The 24,086-nt window shown below is 39.6% G+C and overlaps 1 protein-coding gene and 1 long non-coding RNA gene across 4 annotated transcripts in view; one reads left to right on the top strand and one right to left on the bottom strand.

Moving 5' to 3' along the window:
* The window catches only part of LOC138160090 (uncharacterized), an 811,791-nt gene that overhangs the window by 138,161 nt on the left and 649,544 nt on the right, over positions 1 to 24,086 (bottom strand). The gene's annotated exons all lie outside the window — the stretch shown is intronic.
* CPQ (carboxypeptidase Q) overlaps positions 14,361 to 24,086 on the top strand; it is a 545,251-nt gene continuing 535,525 nt past the window's right edge. The window contains exon 1 of the mRNA XM_069086586.1: positions 14,361 to 14,807. The gene's annotated coding sequence lies outside the window, so the exon portion shown is untranslated. The remainder of the gene's footprint in view (positions 14,808 to 24,086) is intronic.

Genomic DNA, 24,086 nt, shown 5'->3' with positions numbered 1-24,086 from the left:
AGAGAGAGACAGAGAGACAGAGAGAGACAGAGAGAGAGAGACAGAGACGGAGACAGAGAGACAGAGAAAGAGAGAGAGACAGAGAGACAGAGAGAGAGACAGAGACAGAGAGAGAGACAGAGAGAGAGACAGACAGACAGAGAGAGACAGAGAGAGACAGAGAGAGACAGAGAGAGAGACAGAGAGAGAGAGAGAGAGAGAGAGAGACAGAGAGAGATCATTTGGAACATATATACATAGTCAAGCAAAACAAATCCTCATATTGTCTGTGTCCAAAAATGTGTACCTCATTTTGTGTATTTTCTCCATCAGGATGTGAGATACATTCTTTAGATAGGTAGCAATTTTCAGCATTGGTCCTTTGGAGTCTTGGTTTATCATTGTGTTGATCTGAATCTTTAACTCTTTTAAAACTTGTTCATTTTTACAATATTGTTCTTACAGAATATATTATTCTCCTGGTTCTATAGAATAGTATAATATTGTTAGCTTTTTGTGTGTAGACCCCTTTGGATGTGTGGTGAAACTGATGATCTCAGAATATTTTTAAATTCTTAAAAGAAGATACTCAAAACAACAAAGAAAACCAGTTATACTGAAATACAGTTATCAAAATATTTTTTAAAAAACCCCAAATTTGTGGCATAGTAATACATATGTAGTGGCAGGTCTAAATACTTTAGCAATTTTGAAGTAATTCTGAGCATAAATGATATTTTGAACTATCTAAAACAAATGTGATGTGATAGAAAAATATTTGTCATTTTGATTAGTGACACAAATACTATTAATGCTGCTGTGTTTATTGACTGCGCTAATAATTGAATAATCGTAATGACAATTAGAATTTATATAGTGCTTAAGGGTTTTCAAAATGCTTTACAAATATTATCTCATTTTATCCTCTCAATAACCTGGAAGATAGGTACTATTATTATTTTCCCCATTTTAGACATGAGGAAACTGAAGCAAACAGAAATCAAGTGATTTGCCACAAGTCACACAGCTAGGGAGTGTCTGAGATCAGGTTTGAACGTCGGGTTTTCCTGACTCCATGTTTAGCTCTCTTCCCGCTGAGTCACCTAACTGATAAATTTTGCTAGAGGTTAGTGAAAAGATGTGATTTTTTTTGTTTTCCCACCCAAGTTCACAGATCTTCTGAAATCTACCCAGAGACCCTAGCCCCTCTTAAAATCCTGAGATTTAGAATCTTTTCACTCTCATGTCATTCCTGATGATGCATAGCAGAAAAACAAACAATGGTAGAATGTTACACCTAGAAACTTAGTGAAGCAACTCTTTCTTCTACAGATGAGGAAACCAATTTCTAAAGTTGCCGATGTGATATGTCCAAGATTATATAACTAATTGGTAACAGAGGGAGGACAGGAGCTACTTTGCTTTAGTTCATAAGCACCCACTATGTACCTGGGACATGTTAGGCAGTGAGGATATGGATACAAAAATAAAAAGTCCCTGCCCTCAAGGAACTTACCTTCTATTGGATGAAACAACATGTACATAAAAGATTATATGCAAAACAAATACAAAGTAAATTATTGTGGAGATGGGCACTAGCAGCTGGAGGTGTCCAGGAGAGGCTTATGTAAAGTGATGCAAACCCTCCACTATCTCTTTTGGCATGACCTACCTAAGATACTTCACAGGTGAAGAAGTAAGCATTATGAACAAGGGGTGGAAAAAAAGATAGAAAACCAATGTCAAACCCGTATGGTTGTGTAGCAGCAAGCACCCCAGCGTCCCCAGGGTTCGCTGCCAACACATGTTCTTGGATCTGCTTTGATAAAGGAAAGCAACTCAAAATGGGTTAACAAGCTTACTTTAATCAGTCAAACATGTATCGTTTACCTAGTTCAGGGGAAAAAGGTCAGCACCCTGAACTTCAGAATACACAGACAGAATTATCAAGTCAGAGAAACAGATCAAATAGACAGATTTCCAAACTGTCCAACCATCACATCCATACCAAATCAACATCTGGGTTTCAACATCTGGGTTTTTCAAAGCGGGGGCGGGGGGGCTCTCAACAACGGCTTCCCATAATCCAGATCAAATCACAGAACACTTCTCAAAGTGAGCCCCCAAACAAAGCTACACATCAGGGCTTATATAGCCTTCTCCTGGCTCAGAGAATGTAACAACCTTATTGACTCACTGGCCAATCAAGAAGTATCTACTGAAAAACAAGGCTCCCACCCCAGGCTCCAGGTGCACTTTAGCCTAGGGGCAGGGAAGATCTTTAAATTTGCATTTCCATTACAAGTTGGTTTTTATTTTATGTAATGCCATGGGGTTCATAGCAATGTGAGGGACAGAGGCATTTAGCTCTCCGTGTTCCAGCATCTGTGGAGAAAATGTATAAAAAATACATATTATATATGCCTTAGTGCTCAAGTGTAGAGGCTACTGAGTAAGACAGATCTCAAATGCTCCTTCCAGCTGTGAAGATTATGAAACAAATCCTTTTGCATTGGAGACAGACTGAGGCCAGGAAAGAGCAGTTTTATCCTTGAAGCACGACAGAAATGTTCTTGGGTAAATAATGAGAAGTATAAAAAGTAGGGAGGCAGTAAGATCAAGTGGGTTGTGATAAGATGAGCTGTGTTCAAGCCACCTCTATGTCATTTACTGGTCATATGGTCCCAAGCAAGTCACTTCAGCTCCTAATCCCCCAGGACACTTATAAGTTGCAGAGAAGGTGCTCACTGAGAGTTTCCTGTTGCATTTAAATCACAGATCTGGTCCCAAATCATATATATATATATATATATATATATATATATATATATATATATATATAGTATCCTAAAAGTCTTAGGCTAATAAAGCTTAAACCTACAGTAAGACTGTGCATGTATGTGCATATGTGTGTATGTATACATTTACATATGTGTATTTGTGTGCATGTGCATGAAATTACCATCAACGGCAACCCAATATTAAGGTGCTTAAGACAGCAAATGATATTCTTTGACTAGAGGATAATAATCAGTCCATGTCCGGTGGTGATACACTGAAAGTACTAGGGGTTTTAGCCCAGAGAAAAGAAGGCTCAGGGGAGCCATCATGTCTGCCTTTAAATCCTCAAAAGGCTGCCATATGGAAGGGGAATTCAGCTTATTCTATTTGACTTCAGAGAGCAGAATCAGGAAATTTAGGAGAAGATGCAAAGATGCAAATTTAGGCCTAATGTCAGAAACAATTTCCTATTAGAGCTGTGCAAGCATTGAAGGTAGTTGTTCCCCTGTTCAAAGGTTAGATGGTTAACAACTCAGCAAGTTTTATGTAGTAAGGATATTTTTGAGACTAACTGGCCACTGATGGCCCTTCTAGCTCTGAAATGCTTGGATAGTGTAATAGATGCATGTTAATACTTCTACTTTTGCCTCTGTCTTGATGCCCTAAAAATCACTAGTGATCCTATTTACAGTGAATTCCCGGCCTAGACTCAAGCCTTTTATTATTTGGGGAATACTTAACAGACTGGACAGGCCTTAGTTTCCATCTCCTTCAATTTCCTTTTGCTCTCATTTCTGAAGGATAAAAACTTCTACTTTCAAACCCCACATTACCCTATTGGAGGACTGCTCCTCCTCCCCAACTTCCCCGCACTCCCAAACCAAATCACCTTCTCATGTTGCAAATCCACCTAACCTTCCAACTTTTTCCTCCCCAGCTGTCACAACAAACTTCCCCTCATTTGCTACTAAAAGTATCAGACACTCTTATGCAGTGTGCCTGGTGTAGTCTCATTACCCTGGGGCATTCCAATAGAATCTGATGTTATCCAAAATTTCTCATCTGTTTCAAAATTTCTCATCTGTTTCAAAGGATACGGTTTTATTGCATTCTCTGGAGGAAAATCAAACGTTCTGCCTTTGGGAAATGGGCAGATCCTTCCCAGATTTAAGAGACCTCTTGGCAATTAAGGGGCGATTATTCTGAACTTACTGTTTCCTCACCTCGTTTTCCATAACCATGACTCTGGTGACCTAGCTCTGTTCTTTTCATCTTTTAAGTAAGATATTAGGAAATACATCAGAGAGAGAAAGAGAGAGAACGAGAGAGAGAGAGAGAGAGAGAGAGAGAGAGAGAGAGAGAGAGAGAGTGTCAGTTGTGGCATAATTGATTTTTGCTGTCCCCAGTCATCCTCCCCATTCCTCAGCATATTCCTACAGGTAAACAATTCAGTTATTATTATTGTTAATTATTGCTGTCTATACTCTAGTGCAGGGCTTCTTCTCATCCTGCTTTTCATGATCATTGCATTAAGAACCAGGTCTTGCAACTACAGAGGAAAGTGAAACTCTCCCCTCTCTTCCACCCCCCCATAGGTTTTTTTATTTATAAATCATCTTTGAAAAAGTCATTCCTGTGTACAATTTCAGCTTGTTTCATGGTCTCCGAGGTGTGTGTATGTGTATGTAGGTATATCTATATGGATATTTCTATACTTAGAGTGTCTGTACTATATGGCTATGTCTATACTTAGAATCTAAGATCTATTTATACTTAGAACCCTTAGAGCTTTGCTCTTTTTTGTGTTCTTTAACAGAATAGTAGTAGTAGTAGTAAATAATATTATAACTCACATTTATGAAGCACTTTAAGGTTTGGAAACACTTTACATATGTTATCTCATCTGGTCCTCACAACAACTCCGTAAGGTAGGTGCTTTTATTACCCCCATTTTATAGTTGAGAAAACTGAGGCTGAAAGAGGTTAAAAGCTTCTCTCAACATAGGATCATATATTTAGAGCAGTAAGGGATCTAAAAGGCCATCTCTAATGGTCTTTAATCTCAAGTGAAATCATATTTTTAAAATGCTTAGTATAGTATCTGACACATAGTTAACACTTAATAATAAATGTTTATTCCATCAATCCAAGCATTCATCCATTCATCTAGTCTTGTTCCCCACCCCCCTTCATTTTTACAGAGGAAGAAATTGGGGTTGAGAGAAGTTGACAGGCTTTCACAGGGTCACACAGCTTATGAGACTCTAAGGCAGAATTAGAATTTATGTCTTGCAGCCTCCAAGTCCAGTGCCCGGTCATGGCACCTTACTGACCTTCTATATCTTGTTATCTTCTCCAGAGTTTCTCTTACTCTTTTAGAAAATTTTAGTTCTTCATGCATTTTGTTGATGCCTTTAAGTTTAGATATCATACCTTACTGAATATACTACCCCTTCCTCAACAATGAACGTCCTTTGTGACAAAGGAAAAACAAGTGAAAGCAACCAAAATAATGATCACATCTGAAAGGGCATGGGATAGTTTATCCCTGCCATCCTCCACTTTCTGTCAGAAGACAGCAAGTCATAGCACCAAAGATGTGAAGCAAGGAACACCTTCACAGGCCACCTAGTTCAAGCCCTTCCTTAAAAAAAATAATTACTTGAGATTTGGTTTATTTTTCATTTACATTGACATAGAATGAAGAGTAGCTTTATTCTTTGTTTCCCACAGGGCCTAGGACTGTGTGTATTAGATGCTTAAAAAAAGGTTTGTTGATTGGTTATTGCATTCATTTTTAGATGTTATTCTTACATTCTTACTATGCACTTTTGCTTACTTCATTTTGCATTACTGCAAACAAGTTTTCATGTTTCTTTGAATTCCTCATAGTTATAGTCACTTCTTCCTGCACATTAATATTCCGTTTATATACCACAACTTGTTCAGCCATTCCCTAATCATTAGGTACCCACTTTGCCTCGAGATTTTTACTGCCACAAAAATGGTACTATGAATATTTTGATACTTGTTCTTTCTTTCCCTCCCTCTGTTCTTCCTTCCTTCTTTCCTTTTCTCCTTCCACTTTTTATTTTTCTTTTCTGATTCTTTTACTTCCTCCTCTCTCCTTCCTTACACCATTTCTTTCTTCTCTCCTTTGTTTCTTTTCTCTTTCTTTCTCTCTTTCTTCTCTCCCTCTTTTCTTTTTCCCCATTCCTTTCCTCTATCTTCCTTCCTTCTCTTTTTTCTTCCTTCCTTTTTCCTTCTTTCTTTCTCTCATTTTTTCTTTTCTCTTTCTAATTATCTAGCCCCCTCTTTCTCTCCCCTCTCTCTTTTTTCATCCTTTTCCCCTTCCCTCCCTTCTCTTCTCCTTTCCTTTCTTTTTCTTTTCCTCTCCTTTTCTGTCCTCTCTTCTCCTCCACTCTCCATTCTTCTCTCCCCTCATTTCCCCTCTCCTCTCTTCTTTTCCACTCCCTTTCCCTCTCCTCTCCTCTTCTCTCTTCTCCTCCCCTCCCTTTCACTCCTCTCCATTCTTCTCTCCTCTCTTCTGCTCTCCTCACCTTTCCTGTCCTGTCCTTTCCTTTCATTTTCTGTTCTTCCCTGTCCTGTCCTTTTCCTTCTTGGTGTATATGTCAAGCATGACATCACAGAGTCAAAGGGTATGATGAGTTTTTTGGAATTTTTCACATTTTTCCCTAGTATGATTGAGTCAATCCATTCCCTAAGCATTTTCATTTTGGGATACTTTTTATTTCTTGGTGTCACATATTCTGCAAATACTTAATTGGAAAACATATTTTATGAGTATTCTTTCTTGTTGGCAGAATTTTACTGAGGACACTGACGAAATATTTTATGTAAATACTTGTTTTCACTCCATCATTGTTAATTTATTCCTAGCTCTGAGTAGTATCTGACTGATCAGATATGTGGGGATCAGCAGGTCTATTGGTCTGTGAATTCTTGCAGAGGTACTGTATTTCTAATGTCCTTTTGCAGGACAGAATGTTCTTTTCTATGAAACAAGTTTCCATGTAGTCTTGGCTTGTGTCTACCACATGGCACTCACTGTCATGGGGATTTTAGAGTAAAGAGCTAGCATTAGGACTTAGGGAAGTTGTCCACATACGTTGGCTTTTTTTTTTTCTAAACTAAATATCTAATCTCCATTGAGTTAAGTTTAAGGTAATCAACTTTCCAAAATAAGAAACCTATGAAACATTTTTAGCAGTTTAGCAAGATGTGGTCTTCTCTGTCTACTAGGAAGCACTGCTGGATTTTGCTGTGAGCATCAGACTTAGGGGGTCTCCCAGGTTTGTTCAACCAGAATTGTGCTTGCGACCTGGTTCATGTCAGCCCTTTCTGCTTTTTTGTTCATGGGGCCAGGGAGTCTAGCGAAAGCCAAGGAAAGGGAGCAGAGAGTTTCAAAGGAAATTAGTAATATCTCTACCAGAAAGTGCCTTGGAGCATGTAATGAACCAGTTCAAGAGAAGATGCATGGGGAGAACATGCTGTTTAGTAATAAGAAAACATTAGTACACTCCGCCTACTGTAATGTTGTATTGGTGAATGGTAATTAAATCTATATATCTCCAGCTTGCTTTCTGCAACTAAATCCCTGGAAGTCTTCTGCACTTTGTCTGCTACAGTATGGTCTGTCCTCCATTCCCCTCTGAAAGAAGACTTTGCTTTAGCTGATAACATCTTTTGAATATCCCTGGATGAAATACTAATGCTTCAGTACACTTACTGGTGAAAAAATAAGTATTTTCATTCTTAGAGTATGTTTAATGAGGGAGAGTGGTCTAAAGCCTGGAAAATTTGGACTTACTGGCTATTTGTATCCCATTTCCTCTTTTGGGATGTGTCAAATTCTGGGGCTTCCAGTTTCTTGGGACCTGAAATGAGATCTTTTATTGGGGGTGGGAAGAGAATGGGGAGCAAAGGATAGATTTTTTTTCCCCCAAAGGATAGATTTTACATGAAATTATCTGCATTTTTATTGAGTACATGTGTATGGATGTAACCAATGAAAATAGATGGGTATGTACATATGAAAATAATTAAAGTAATCTGTACCATCATTCCCAAGACAATCTACCTCATGGTATATAGCAGATTCTTTGGTTGCTAAGGATAGTAATGGACCTATGTATATAATTTCTCATTTCTAAGTGAATTGGTAAGAATGCTGGATCTACCTAAGAGAGTGTGGGTTCCAGTCCTGGTTGTACTACTTAATGTATTTGTACCCTTGAACAGTAATAGCTCAGGCATGTCCCTTGGTCACTCTAGAAGATCTTACTTTTCTTATCTATAAAATGAAGAAGTTAGACTGAATGGTCTCTAAATTGTTGTTCAGTTTTTTCGACCCTTTGTGAGCCCGTGGACCACAGCATGCCAACACTGGCCATGGGGTTTTCTTGTAAAAGATACAGAAGCAGTTTGCCATTTCCTTCTCCAACTCATTTTACTGATAAGGAAACTGAGGCAAACAAAGGTTAAGTAACTTGTCCAGGGTCACAAGCCTACTAAGTGTCCGAGGCTAGATTTGAACACCTGTAAGGGTTATGGGATTTAAAGATCTCCCATGCCCCATGGACGTGCTGACATAGCAGAGCAAGAGAAAGCGGTCCTGCGGTTTTCTGAGCCGAGCTAGCGGTCCTGCGGTTTGCTGAGCCGTGCTGACGTAGCAGGAAGGGGTGGAGCAAGAGAAAGTGGAAAGTGAGGAAAAAAAAAAAAGCCAAGCGGCGGTTGCGGTTGTGGCAGCAGCAGAGGCAGCGGCAGCACGAAGCCCTTTTTTGGGAAAAATAAACTTTTTTTTTTTTTGAGTTAGGACTCCTGTTGAGCACTGCCAGGGGCCGGAGCTGCTGGGAGCAGGACTTTTCTGCTAAGGACCCCTGCTGAGCACTGCCAGGGGCCGGAGCTGCTGGGAACACGCTGGGTGGTTGCTGTGAGTGGGGAGAGGAGGACCTTTGCCTGAGGTAGCCTGTTCTGTTTTAAAGGCTTGAGAATGTGGGTGCTTTCTACTTTATCTACCTGTGCCAATGTCATAACTACTCTAATGGCTTTCACTTTCTGGTTTTGGGACTCAGTCTTTTGGTATCTTAATAAATTTTCTAGTTTATTTCCCCAAATGGCAAACCTGACGTATTTTGTGATGGATAATTATATCAGCATATTTGTAATCTCTATAGGCATTGTGAATATGGCATTGCCATATTTCATAACTAATATCCTTAAAGATCTGTGACTTCCCCTACTTCCCTCCCCCTATTTTAGAGATTAGGAAGCTGAGGTCACACAATTAAGAATGTTTTTTTTGTTGTTGTTGTTGCTGTTACTAATACTTTTTAAGACTCTGGGGTTGTGGAAATTTTCTAAAGATTGTCACCTGAGTGATATTTTTAAATGACTGGTTAGTGTAGGATGGAGGCAGTAGTTTGTATTCCTTGTCTCTTTATCTCATCTCTCTAACCGTCTCCCCTTACCACTGTGGAAGAGCGGAATCAGGCAAATGGCAGGAATGCTTATTGAACTCATATATGCTTGGTGCTGTAGGAGAGACAAAGGAGCAGGAGGCACAGTCCTCTAGTTGAATGCCCTCTGGTGATGGTGAAAAATTCAACTGAACAAATATTTACTGGATGCTTGCTGTGGGCACAGAGTGCTTTGGGGGGGGGGTGATCTAACCTAATCTATTCTAGAACAGCACCTCTCAGCAAGCAGCATAGTAGAACAACTAGAAGGCCAGCCTGGGAGTCAGGAAGGACTGGTTTTAAGGCCTGCCTCTGACTTCCTGGCAGGGCGATCCTGGGCAATTTACTCATTTTCTTGGTATTTCCAGGCAGCTTGCTAGGAATTTAGGTTGGAGACCACTTGCCAGATCTGCACACCAGTGAGAGTGGCCCCCCCCCCCCCCAAACCGGAATGTTTCCAGGTCAGTGTTTCTATGCTACACTCTTAAAAATTATTGAGATTCCCAAAGACCTTTTGTTTATGTGAGTTACAGCTATCAGTATTTACTGTTGGAAATTAAAATTGATAAAAAATTTAAATAAATAGTTATTAATTCATTTAAAATAATAATGAAATCGTATGTTAACATAAATAACCACTTTTTATGAAAAATAAGTATGTTTTACAAAACAAAATAATTAGTTTAAAAAGTGGTATTGTTTTATATATTTTTGCAAATCTCTTTAATGTCTGGCTTAATAGAAAATAGCTTCTTCGATCTGCTTTTTGTATTCAGTCTGTTGCAGTATTTTACTAGAAGCCTTACCCAATCTGTCTTTAATCCAATGCCTTCCCTCTGTTAATTATTAACTATCCTGCATGTAGTTTGCTTTGTATATGGTTGTATGTATGTTTTCTTCCCTGTTGATTGTAAACTCCTCGAAGGCAGGGACTGTCTTTTGCATCCTTTTTGTATCCATAGTATTTACCACAGTGCACATAGTCGCCACTTAGTACATCTCTATTGATTGGTTAAAATATATGAAGAAAATCTGGTCTCACCTAACTGTCTAGTTGGAAAAGGGAGGAATATTTTAATAGGCAAATTATGTTGTGGTATGAAAATGGTTTGGGCCTTGTAGACTCCCTGAAAGTATCTCTAGGGATCCCTAGGCATCCTTGGACCACACTTTGAGAACTATTTATTTTTTGGAATAAAAAGGCAAACTGTGGGATTAGTTCTTACCCTCAAGGAGTTTACATTCTACTTCTATGACTCCCTTAGTTAGTAACATTCTCTCCCTCCTCAAATTATCATCTGCATATGTGTCTGTTCACATGTATCTCAGTAGACTATAATCTCTTTAAAGGCAGGGACCTGACCAATTTTTCATTTGATTTATGTTCCCAGCACAGTGTCATGCACATTGTCAGTGGGGTCATAATTAATAATTGCTTGTTGGATGGAATTCAAAAAGGGCTATTCTAAAAGAGAGAGAAAAAATGCCCTCTGTCTTCAAGGAGATGAGGCTTAGATGTAAGTAAAATAATGAAAAGATCAGTCCTAGACAGAATGCAGTGATAATAAAGGGCAAAATACAATGGCATCAAGTAGGAAGATATGTTAGTAAGTAAGTGGCCTGTTTGACAGTAGCTTTATGGGTAGGATTTGTGCATGGGCCCTAGTTTAATAAGGAAGAATGCGTCCAATATACAACAGAGGTGAGAAAAATAAGCAATAAGTTCATGGTTAAGGGCTCTCTACCTCTTTCTCTTTTTTTCTCTCCCTCTTTCCTCCTCCTTTCCTTTCCTCCCCTCCTCCTCCTCATCCCTCTCCATTTCTTCTCCTCTTCTTCCTCCCTCAAAGATGAAATGATGAGTTTTGACCACAGGAATGTCACCAGGCACCCAAAGAATGGATTTTCTAATTTTGGTCTTCACGGCTATTTTAACATTTTGGATCTTGAACTGAGACCCACATAAATTATTTGGATTTGAGGAATTAAGAACTAAATTTATATGTTAAGTCATATTTAGCAAATGAAGATTGAAAAAGATATTTAAGTTTTCATTTAAGCAAAATGTTAGATTTAGTTGTTTATATTGAAAGAATACAAGCCTGAAAATCATGCTTCTTGTGTCTTTTAGATGTAATGGTAAGAGCACCGGGTTTGGAGTCAGAGGACCTGGGTTTAAATCCTGTGTCTGCCTCTTATAACATCTGTGACCTTAGTTAGACAAGTCATTTAAACTCTCTGGGCCTATTTCCTCAACTGCAAAATGATCTGAACAAGATGACTTTAAAGGTCGCTTCTATCTCTAAATCTGTAATTCTTTGATTTCTATTCATTCTTTAAACAAGCATTTACCTGTGTGTTTGAATCGAAAAACATACTGTGTATTAGTCACTACACTGGGTGATGGGAGAGATACAAAGGATGTGGTTCCTGTATTTCAGTTTGCATTCTTGTATAGGTGATAAGAAATTTACACAAATAACTCAACACCAACCAGAATATGTTAAGTACATAAGAGTGAAACAAATGGTGCTGTGAATTTTCATAGAATGTTTAAATCACTTCCTTCCAAAGACATTGGGAAGGACTTCTTGGAAAAGACAGCATTTGAAGTGGACCTTTGAAGGAGGGGTAGAATTTCAATAGGTAGAGATTGGGGGAGGGGAGGGCATAATTCTGGACATAGGAAATGTTAGTTTCTCATCTTTCTCCTACTACCCAAATGTGGGCATCCTCCAAACCTCCATTTCCACCCTCTCGTCTCTGCTTTCTCTAGAGGCAATTCATTATATTTCCATGGCTACAATTTTTATAGCTCTGCACATGACTTCTAAACCTCTGCTGAGATTCAGCTTCCAGATGGACACTTTGATAATTGAATAGTTCCACAACTTAATCAGCTACTGATGGGCATGGCAACCCTTCTGTGTCTTTTTTATTCTGTGTGATTTTCCAGTAGAATGTAAGTTCCTTTAAGACCTGTGTTTTTTTGGTTAAGATAGTGCCTGCCCATAGCAGATGCTTAATAAATATTTGTTGAATTGAACCGAATTGTGATTCTGATTGTCCCGGAGAAGGAGAAATAGATTTTCTTTGCTTGTCTGTCCCCAGAGGACAGAACTAGAATCAATGAATGGAAGTTGTAAAGAGGCAGACTTAGACTTAGTGGAAGAAAATACTTATAAACACTGGAGCTGTCCAAAGAGAGAATGGGAATCCTTAGGAAGTTAAAGATTCCCTCTTGCTGGAGTTATTCAAACCTAAGTTGGATGATTAACTTTTGGTTATGTTGCAGAAGGGATTCTTATTCACATGTGGCTTGGACTAGTTGGTCTATGATGCTATGTGATTCTTGATCTCCATTCTTGGTTGTATGCATACTCAATAATGTATTTTTGCACCACTTCTTGTATACAAGTCATGCTAAAAGAGTGTTCCTTACATTATGCTCAGTATATGTATTTTTTCAATTCCCTTGGGTTATTTATGATATTGATTCTTCTGAAATCCTACTTATCTATCATTCAATGGGGAAACACTTGATCTTAGCCCACAGAGGCTAATTTAAAGAGAAATTTCCCCTTAAATATCCCACCAGCAACCCACATTCAACATATACCAAATAGGACTCCTTATTGTGCCCCCAAACTTTCTCCTTTTCCTGACTTCCCCATTTCTTGTTGATGGCATTGATAGCTTCCTTCTCACTTAGTTTAAGAAGACAGTCATCTTTGATTCTTCCCTCTTCCTCATCTTCTTTGTCCAATAAGTTGCCAATGTCTATGGTTGCACCCATATATTTAGCATCTATCTTTCCTTTGTCGATTTACTTCCCCTACTGCTATCATTACTTCTCACCTGGACTGATGTTATAGTCTCTTCACTGGTCTCCCTGTCTCTACTGTCTTCTCTGTTAAATTTATCTTTTAGATTATGCCATTGTAATCTTCCTAGTGGGCAAATTATATCATGTCATTTCCCTACTCAAAAATTCTTCAGTGCTTTCCCACTCTCTGTAGGAAAAAAAAATGCAGATTCCTCATTGTGGCATTCAAAGCCTTTTCTGATCTGACTTCAACCTCTTGTTCCAGTGTTATTCCATCTTGTTCCTCTTCCCACATTTCATCTAAATTGTTATGAGTTTTTCCCTCATTTTTGCCCTGATGTCTCTTGACCTCATATATTTGCATGTATCATCCCCCATGCCTGGAATGGACTCCCATATATATTTTTATCTGCTGAGTATCTTTCCTTCCATGTAAACCCATTCCCAGTTCTCTTTTCCTTCATGAAGTTTTTCAAGATCCCTTAAGTTAGAGATTGTTTTCCCCTTTCTAAATTTCTTACACTTCTCTGTTTGATCACTTTGGCAAATCATTTTTAACTCCATAGGCCTTGATCTGTTCACCTGTAAAATGAGGAAGTTGAATTATATAGATGGTCTTTCAGTTGTCTTCCAGCTCTGTGATCCTATAAATTTATCATATTCCAGCTTGTAATTATTTATGTGTGAATCTCAACTCAAGAGATTGTAAACTCCTTGAATGCAGGAATTACAAACTTTTCCATCTTTAGTCTTGTAGCCAAGGGTACATTCTTCTCTATTTTGTGCACTGCCCCCCTCCTCAGTTCTGGAACTACAATGAAACAAATTCTGCCTTTATTCTTTGAGAGGATGTATCAAGTTATTCCCTTAGAGTTCCACTCACCAGCCTTACAATATTCAGGATCAGTTTGTATTGTTTCCTTTTTTAGAATGTAAGCTCCTTGAAGTTAAGGGTTATTTTTTCTTTAGTATTTGAACCCCACTCCTTAGCATAGTGTTTGGCACATAGTAAACACTTTCTCATTCGTTCATCTTTGTGGCCACAATGCTTAGCAGACAGTAGGTGGTTGGGAACTTGTGTTGAATTGAACTCAGGGCTTAGTAGAAGCAGAGGCAGAGAGTCATGGAATATGTTCAAGGGAAAGTGAACGAGCCTGTTTGACTGGAGCATTGAGTATGTGACAAAAACTAGTGAGAGAGAACACTGAAATGTAGATTGAATGAGAGATTATAGAGAAATCTTGAATTCCAAGCTAAAGAGTTTGGACGTTATTTTTTTAAAAAATGGGAATCTACAAAAAGGTTATTTAGACTGAGCAAAACAGTAGAATAGGAAGATAAATCAGTCAGAGACTGGTTTGTAAGATGATTTGGAATGAGAGAGAGAGTAGAATGGTTAGGAGGCTGTTTCAACAGTGTAAGTGATCAGAGCCTCCTGCTAGCAGGAGAAATGAAGAAGACATGTATAAATGAGATATTGTAGAGAGAGAATTGGCAGGTTTTGGTTACTGATAAAATCTAGAAGGCTTGGAAGAGGGAGGAGTCGAAGATGACGCCAAGGGAATGATTACGGATGACAAGGAGAACAGAGATGACATTAATAGAAATAAAGAAGTTGGGAAAGAGAGCATATTTTAGATGAGTGATAATGAGTCCAGTTTTAGACATTTTGAGCTTGAGATTTTATTGGTACATTGAAGCCAAGCTTCCCAGGAGGTGGTGGTACGTGATAATCTGAAGTTCAGGTAAGAGGTCAGGGTGGGAGATGAAGATTTGGGAATCACAGAATAATAAGAAGAGACATTAGAAGTCATTTACATACAATCCCTTCTTTTTCACATGAGGAAATTATGGCCTATAGAGGTGAAGTAATGTATTCAAGGTCTGAAATGTGATAGAGGTAATATAGGTGATACAGTCGATAGATCTCTGAGCCTGGAGTCAGGAAGATTTGAGTTCAAATTTGGCCTCAGACATTTACTAGCTGGGTGACTCTGGGCAAGTCACTTAACCCCATTTGCCTCAGTTTCTTCATCTGCAAAGTGAGCTGGGGAAGGAAATGGCAAAGCACTCCAGTATCTTTGCCAAGAAAACCCCAAATGGGGTCAAGGAGAGTAGACTGAACAACAACTACAATGACAACAATATTTGGAGACATGGAAGTTGAAGAGATTACTGAGGGAATGAGTATATAAAGACAGAGGTTTAGAGAGCCATGTACTGAGTTTGGAAGAATGCCTATATAATTCAAGTCAAAACCATTCCTGATGATTCCAGTTACTAGTGCCTTCCCCCCTTAAAAAATTAATATGCATTAATTTTGTGTGTATATTGTATATGTTTATGTTGCATATATACATTTTATTTATCTTGATGAAATGGAATCTCTCCAAGGTCTGTTTCATATTTGTCTTTGCCTCCCCATTTCCTAGTACAATGTCTGGCACATGGTAAATGCTTAATAAATATTTATTGATTGATGCATCATAAGCCAGTAGGAGGCAAAAAATAAAAGAAAAGGGGCATGAATATGAAGCATTACAGAAACAAAGGGAAGACAGTGTCCAGGAGTGGGTGATCCAGAATGTTTAATGCTCCAGAGTGGTCCAGAAAGATGAATGCTTGAGAAAAAAAATTCCCCTGGATTCAATGAACAGATAACATTTTTAGAGATCAGTTTAAGTAGATTTGGGGAGTCAGACAACTTTCAAAGAGCTGGAGTAATGAATAGGAAGGAGGAGATGTAGATTAGTCTTTTAAGGACCTTGTCTCCAAAAATGATAAAGAAAATGGAACAGCAACTTGAGAGAGTAACAGGGTTCCCTGACCTAGGAGAGAACTAAGCATGTGTGTAGGAAGAAGAGAAAGTAGCAACGAGGAGAGAGATTGCAAGGGAAAAAAGGGATGTGGCATAGATGCAAATACCTTTGGATTGGATGGCAGGAAACTTGTGTTCTAACATCTGTCTCTCTGTCTCTTATATGTGGTGAGAATCTTCATCTCTGATTGTGTTTCCTCAGTTATAAAATGAGGGGGTTGAACTAGATTTCTAGTTTCTTCTATCTATATAAACCTATGTATGGTGGGAAGGAGATCCTGGAGGTGGCAGGAGGAGTTTGCTCATGGGAGCAAGGTAAAGGAGCTATGACCAGGAAGGGAGAACCACCTTTTCCTTCTGACCCAGGAGAGAAGTGGGGATATAAGTTTTCATTATTTTCCTTCTCACTTTTGTTAGTTTATTCATTCTAGCATATATGGCTTTACCTAAGACATTTACAGACTTTTTTGTGAGTGGGGATTTTAGAAACCAAAGCAAAATCTTTGTTTTGTTTCCTCAAAACATAAACCTTCTATATACATCAACTAGGACAAAATCTGGGTTTGCTTCAACTCACTTCTTGATTTAAGCAGAAAAGAATGAAAATGACAAGATAAAAGACTTTTATCTTTTTATGTATGTGTGTGAAAGATAATCTTTTACCATGGATTATGAAGACAATAAATAAAAAGCCGGAACCTGTTCTTCAAACAGTACTCTAAAGTTTTCTTTGAAGGAAGGGATTCCTGAATTCTAAAGCATATTACTTTAGCATTGGACTAGGTGGGTTGTTTTTTTTTTTTAAGTAATAGTTGTTTAAGATTCTGAAGAATATAAAGTGTAAGAATTCAACAGCCTAAATTCAAGAAAGGGAACAATAATTTTATCTTTTGTGTGTGAATAGAGGTCATTATGTGTATTATGCAGTATAAGTTGTAGTCTTTTTATATCAAATGGTCCTACAGTTGTTTGAAAGGATTCTAAATGTTTTCATGTCAATTGAATTATTTGTCTATTTGGCATTTGAAAAAGATGAAAACTTTGAGTGTCTGCCTAAGTGAATGACTTTCATGCCCTGTCTTTAAGAATGCATGTATTTAGAATTCCAAATTATTTTTTTCACTGTTAACCAAAGAGATCAACAAAGCTAAGCTTCAGTGGGCCCAGATGAATTGTGTGGATAAGTAAGGTCCTCTGCCATCCCCTCTTCTCAGTGCCAGATTGGGTTGTGGGGATGGTCATTGGCCAGTGATACTGAGAAGGATAACAGTTGAACACCAGAGAAGATTCTTTCCATCTATTCTCAGGACCTGATGATTTCTTGGGTCTCTTCCAACTTTGAATTTATGATTCTATGGTTCTTCTTCTCTGGCACTTGCTTTTAGGAACCTGGAGGGAGAGACACAGAAAGGGAAAGAAAGAGGAGGAAGAAATAGGGGAAAGTAGAAAGAAAAAAAAGGGAGGGAGGAGAAAAAGGAGGAAGAAGAGTGAGGAAAGGAAGGGGGAGAGGAGGAGAGTGAAGAGTGGAGAAGGTGAAAGAGATGAAGGAGCAGAGAGAGGAGAAGGAGACTGAGAAGAAAGAGGGAGAAGGAAGGGGAGAAAAAAAGGTAAGGAAGAGGAGAAGGGAAAGGAGAGAAAAAAAAAGAGGAATAAGGCTGGTGTTTGATTACAAGGGATGTAACCCTTTTCTTCTTGAGATGTTTCTGTTATGTATCAAGGCAAACCACAGATTGAGTCCTACGAAACTTCCTGTGCTCCTTTGTAAGATTTCACACTCCAAAATTCTTGGGGGGACCTTATACCAAGCATAGCATGGTTCTCTAGGCATGCTATCACAAACAACTTTGAAAAGTTTAGTGCCCTGGAGGACATCTTATTTTATATGGCAGTTTGGTTATTGCTTTCCTCCTAAGACCTTGAGTTCATTGAAAACAGAAACTTTTTGGGGGGGTCTTTTTTTGTATCTCTTATGTGTGGTACTTAATAAATGCTTATTGATTCGATTTCAGCATTTTTAGGATGGAGGGGGATGGGGCAATGATTCCTACAATTCAGTGAAAGAAATCATTACTCAAAAAAGAGAGAAGGCTAATGCTGAGTGATAACTCAAATACCTTGGAGCAGGGATGGGGAACCCATGGCCTGGGAAGTTACATGTGGCCTTCTAGGTCCAGATTCATTCCCTTCCCCCACCCCCCGCCACCCACCCCCACTGGGGGGACAAGCAGTTCAGTATACGTTGTACATGTGTGGCTAATGCAAAACAATAACATAGTAGATGTATTGTAAAGACTGACTATTTTTCCCTCTCTCCTATCCCACCTCCCACTTGTTCTATTCTCTACTTTGATCCTGTCCCTTTTCAAAAGTGGGTGCTTCCAACTTCCCTCCCCCCCAGCCTGCCCTCCCTTCCATCATCCCCCCTCACATCCCCTTCCCCCCCTATTCTCCTGGAGGGTGAGATCCCCTATTTAGTGTGTATTTCCCTCCCTTCTCAAGCCAGATTCAATAGGAATAAGGTTGACCTATTCCCTTGTGCCTTCCTATTCTTCCCCTCCATTGTAACCATTTTCCCTTGCCTCTTCTGTATGAGATAGTTTGCCCCACTCTGTCTCTCCCCATCTCCTCTCATTATATTCCTCTCACCTCTTAATTTCACCTTTTAAGTATCATCCCTTCCTGTTAAATTGGTCCCGTGCCCTCTATGTATACCTGTAAACGTATATACACACATTCACATATGTATTCATATGCCCCCATACCCTCATATATTTCTAATCCCTTCAACTACTGAGAAAAGTTTCATAGGTTACAATTATTGTTTTTCCATGTAGGAATGTTAATAGTTCAACTTTGGCCAGGTGGCTCAGCGAGCAAGAGCACCGGCTCCAGTGCCGGGATGATCCGGATCAAATCCAGGCCCAGACACCCAGCACCACACCCAGAAACAATAACTGGCCATGCAACCCCGAACAAGCCACTCAACCCCGATTGCTTAAAAAAAAAATAGTTCAACTTTGATAAGTTCCTTATGATTTCTTTTCCCTGTTTACCTTCTCATGCTTCTCTTGCTTCTTGTATCTGAATGTCAAATTTTCTATTCAACTCTGGTTTTTTCAGCAAGAATGCTTGAAAGTCCTGTATTCCACTGAATGACCATATTTTCCCCTGAAACATGATACTCAGTTTTGCTGGGTAGGTGACTCTTGGTTTTAATCCCAGCTCCCTTGACCTCTGGAATATCACATTCCAGGCCCTTCAATCCCTCAGTGTAGAAGCTGCCAGATTCTGCGTTATCCTGATTGTGTTTCCACAATATTCAAATTGTTTCTTCCTGGCTGCTTGTAATATTCTCTCCTTAATCTGGGAATTCCGGAACCTGGCTATAATATTCCTAGGAGTTTTCTTTTTGGGATCTTTTTCAGGAGGTGATCGGTGGATTCTTTCAACCTCTATTTTGCCCTCTGGTTCTAAAACATCAGGGCAGTTTTATTTGAGAACTTCCTGGAGGATGCTTTCCAGGCTCTTACTTTGGTCATGGCTCTCAGGCAGTCCAATAATTTTTAAATTATCTCTCCTGGATCTATTTTCCAGGTCAGTGGTTTTTCCCATGAGATATTTCACATTGCCTTCTATTCTTTCATTTGTTTGGATCTGTTTAACAGCATCTTGATTTCTCATAAAGTCATTAGCTTCCATTTGCTCCAATCTAATTCTGAAGCAATGATTCTCCTCAGTGAGCTTTCGAGATTCTTTTTCCATCTGGCAAATTCGACTTTTTAAGGCATTCTTCTCTTCATTGCCTTTTTGAGCCTCCTTTGCCATTTGAGTCAGTCTGTTTTTTAAGGTATTATTTTCTTCAGTCAGGCTGTTGACTCTCATTTCATAATTTTCTTGCATTTTTCTCATTTCTCTTCCCAATTTTTCCTCCACTTCTCTTATCTGCTTCTTAAGGTCCTCTATGGCCTGTAACCAGCTTGTATTTTCCTTTGAAGCTTTTGGTGCAGGAGTTCTGACTTCACTGTTTTCCTCCTGTTCCATGCCTTGCTCCTTCTTATCCCCAAAATAGGAGTGTAATGTTGGAATCTTCTGTCTGCTTTGCTTCCTTTGCCTGCTCATTTTGCCACTCAATGATTTGACTTTTGGGCTTTTTGCCACAGTAGGACTGTGCCACCAGACAGGGGAGTTTTCGTCCCAAACGCTGGGGTTTTCTCAGCTGCCTGAGGTATTAGATGGGTGCCCTCTCTGAGGTCTCCACACACTCTGGCAAGCTGGACACACACCCCAGGACCTCCACCCTAGACTGCAATCCAGATCCAAGCAGGTTAAAGCCAGAGCGATTGCCCCTCAGACTGGTGCTTGGTCCCCCTACACTCTGCAGGCCAGGAGCTGAAGCCACCACGTGGCACTGGCTGGATGGCTGTGCTGGCATCTCAGCTGTTTCTCGCTCCGGGGGAAAAACCACGCACTCCCACTTCCTGGGTCCCAAAGTCCAGACTGCACTGGCCTCTCACCTTGTCCTTCGCATCTATGTATTGATAAATCTGTTAAAGGCCACAGCTGCTGCTGATCTGGAGTCCCTCTGGCTGGCGGCTGGTCAGGCCTGCCCCAGGGCTAAAGCCTCGGCGTGGGGCTGGGCTTGGCTCCCAGAGCGCTGCGCTGGCCGGCCGATTCCTGCGGGCCTGCCGGGCTGTCCTCAGCAGGAGGTTAGCTACTCTGTGTCATTTTGTGGGTTCTGCAGCTCCAAAGTTTGTTTAGAGTCCCCTTTTTACATGGATTGGGGAGGGTGGAAGCCGGAGCCGCGGGAAGGTCATGCTTCTACTCCACCATCTTGGCTCCGCCCCCTGTAACCGAAGGTATCCTTTTATTAAGAGGATTTGTTCTATGAAGTTTGGATTCAGTTGAAGGGTCACACTTGGGGTCTTAGAGGGCCAAATGTGGCCTCTAGGCCCCACCCCTGCTGGCCTGGAGAATTGATTTTCCTTTTCACAGAATCTGTAGAATGTAATCATTTCACTTCAAGAAACATCTACTATGTATGGCCTCTAGGTGATACAGTGGATAGAGCACCAGCCCTGGAGTCAGGATGACCTGAATTCAAAATCTCCCTCAGACATTTACTAGCTGTGTGACCCTGGGCAAGTCACTTAACCTTGATTGCCTCAAAAAAGAAAAGAAAAGAAAGGGAAAGAAAAGAAAAGAAAAGGAAAAGAAAAGAAAAGAGAAAAAGGAAGGGAAGGGAAGGAAAATCTACTATGTATTGGCAGCTAGTGGTATAGTGGATAGAGAGCTAGACATGAAATCAAGAAGAAGTAAGTTCAGATCCTACCTCAGAAAATTTCTAGCTGTGTGACTTTGAGCAAATCATTTAACCTTTCTCAGTTTTTTAAAAAATTATTTGTATAGTGGGCATTATAATAGTGCCTTCTTACTTTGCATGGGTGTTGTGAGGATCAAAGAAGGTAGCATGTAAATTGCTTTACAAACCTTAAAATGTTGTATAAGTGTGATTTTAAGATGTTCTCTAGGCAGTGGAGATACAAAGATAAGACCTCTTTGGGGAGTTTCATTCAACTTGGAGATACTTGGACACAGAAAAATAAATAGACAATCATTGTAGGAGGAAGGAAGAACTGACATCAATGGCATTAGGTAAGGCTCCATCAAGGAAGTTACATCTGAACTGAACCTTGAAAGAAGAGGTGGTTTCTAAGAGGGGGCACATTCCAGGTAATGGGGACAACTTGTGTAAGTGAATGAGGGTGGGGGACAGAATGTTAAGTTTGGAGATTAGCTCCAGTTCCAGTTTGGCTGGAGCATGGAGTACGTGAAGGGAGATAGTAGTAATTGAGTCTTAGAGCCAGATTATATCAGGTTAAATAGTATTTTATCCTCAAGGCATTCAGGGGCTCCTCAATGCTTTTGAGCAGGAGAGGATATATTTATTTTTATTTAATTTTAGCCTAAATAGAGCAATAGAGAGATGCTTGATGAACATATGCAACATAACTATCAGCTATTAATTAAAAGGAACGAAATAGTCTAAAAAGTATCAGCAAAGATATGTATGGCCAGAAAAGGACAGGGACCTGCTTATGTGGGAAAAGATGGGTAAGAAAAGATGCATTTTGTGTTAGTTCCTATATAGCAGACCTAGAAGAAGATTCCTAGTTCATTTGTTGGATATCTTGTAGAAGATATGGACAGGGAGTGGCTAGGTGGGGCAGTGAGTAAAGCCCAGCCCTGGAGTCAGGAGGACCTGAGTTCGGTTCTGGCCTCAGACACTTAACACCCACACACAAAAAACTAGCCGTGTAGCCTTGGGCAAGTTACTTAACCCCAATTGCCCTCCAAAAGGAAAAAAAAAAGATATGCAGTAATCATACAGGATTATAAGGTTGGGGTGGGTTATAATCTTTACCTTTGGAGGTAGGAGCTCCATCAGCTAGGTGACCCAGTGGATAGAGTATTAGACTTGGATAGGGAAGACCAGAGGTCCTGCCTCAGGCAATTATTATCTGTGGGACCCTGGGATAGGCACTTAATCTCTTTAACAGTCAAAGTTTCCTTATCTGTAAAACTGGGATAATAATATCCCCTACCTCTCTAGAGCTGTTGTAAGGACCAAATAAGATAACATATCTAAGACACTTAGTAAATCTTAACTATTTTATAGCTCAGGTGGTATAGTAGATAGAAGTAGATAGAGCACTGAGCTTGGAATATCATATTCTGGAGTTCAAATCCAGCCTCAGATACTTCACTAGCTGTGTGACCCTTGGTAAGTCACTTAACCCTGTTTGTCTCAATTTCCTCATCTGTAAAATGAGCTTTTGGAGAAGGAAGTGACCAAGTGCACCAGAATCTTCACCAAGAAAATCCCAAATGGAGTCAAGAAAAGTCTGACATGACTGAACCAACAATAATATGTCTGTACTGCCCACAATGTCAGCCACACATAACACATAAGACTGGAGAGTCTGGATGTCCTCCATTATCCCTATTGTCTTGGAGTCCTACTGTCTAGTGTTTCCATATACATTCCTCAGTAGAAACTGATTAGTTGGTCATATTATTGTGTGGCTACCCTTTATCCACTTTATAAAGGAATATTATTTACTGCTTTCTTAACTGTGTGCTGCTTAGGAGTCAGGAAGCCCTGGGCTCAAATCTAGCCTCCAATCTAGCTGGGTGACCCCAGGCAATTCACAGAACTTCAGCTTCCTCATCTGTAAACTGGAGATCGCGGGAGCATTTACCTGTCAGGGTTGTTTTGAGCCTCAAAGGAGATGTGTAGCATGCTCTGCTAACCATAGAGTGCTATAGAAATGCCAGCTGTTGTCATTATCACCCTTTATGAAAGTCAGGATGCATCTCTTTATTAACTTTCTCCAAAATAAATGGATGAACAAGATGATCTACAAGGTCCCTTCTGTCTTGAAAAGTCTCTGATTATATGGCTCTAATCCCACTTTATAAAAATGTTGCAAGGAAGCTAATTAATGTTTGCGGAGTGCTTAGTGACTGTCTAATGAGAAGATACTGATATGGTGGTGGTGGTGATTTGGATGAATAGATAGTTGGGTTTTTTTTGGTTCTGTTACAACTTATTACACTCATATTTTCTAGGATAAATTGCTCTCTGGTGGCATATATTTTGATTGGATTAGAAACTAAGAAAAGGGTCACTAAGGTGACCATGAAGACCAGGAACCATTCCTTCTACTAAGTTGGTTTAGTGAAGATAACCCTCAAGACTTGAGACTGAGTCTGGTTTCTGGTAGTTGTGGTATGATAAACCACTTAATATAGTCCTCAACTTCCTCATCTGTGAAATGGGAATACTGATGCTTGTGCCTCTTATTTCAACAGGTCATTGAAAGAGAAGCACTTTTATATACTGAAAAACTCTATAAATGTTAATTATTATTAAGATACCACATTGAGGGCTTAAAAAAATATATTCATTTCTCATAATGAATCTTCTTTGCAGCATTCCTGGGGAGGCAACATGTTATAGCTTGCCTGGGAGACAAGACAGGTTCAAGTTGTATTCCCACTTGATAGCTTTGTAATATCAAGCAGGTCAATTAAAGTGTCCTGATTCTTAGTTTCCTCATCTATACAATTAGTGGATTGAACTCGATCATCCCTAAGGTCCCTTCCATCCTAAACATGTTATAATCCTGTGAGTCAGGAAAGGCAG

This window comes from Petaurus breviceps, unplaced genomic scaffold (assembly GCF_028583685.1).
Source record: "Petaurus breviceps papuanus isolate PSGF00001 unplaced genomic scaffold, PetGlider_PUasm1.0 179, whole genome shotgun sequence".
Lineage (NCBI taxonomy): Eukaryota > Metazoa > Chordata > Mammalia > Diprotodontia > Petauridae > Petaurus > Petaurus breviceps.
Note: the sequence above shows the minus strand (reverse complement) of the source record. Positions and strands in the feature narration are given on the sequence as shown.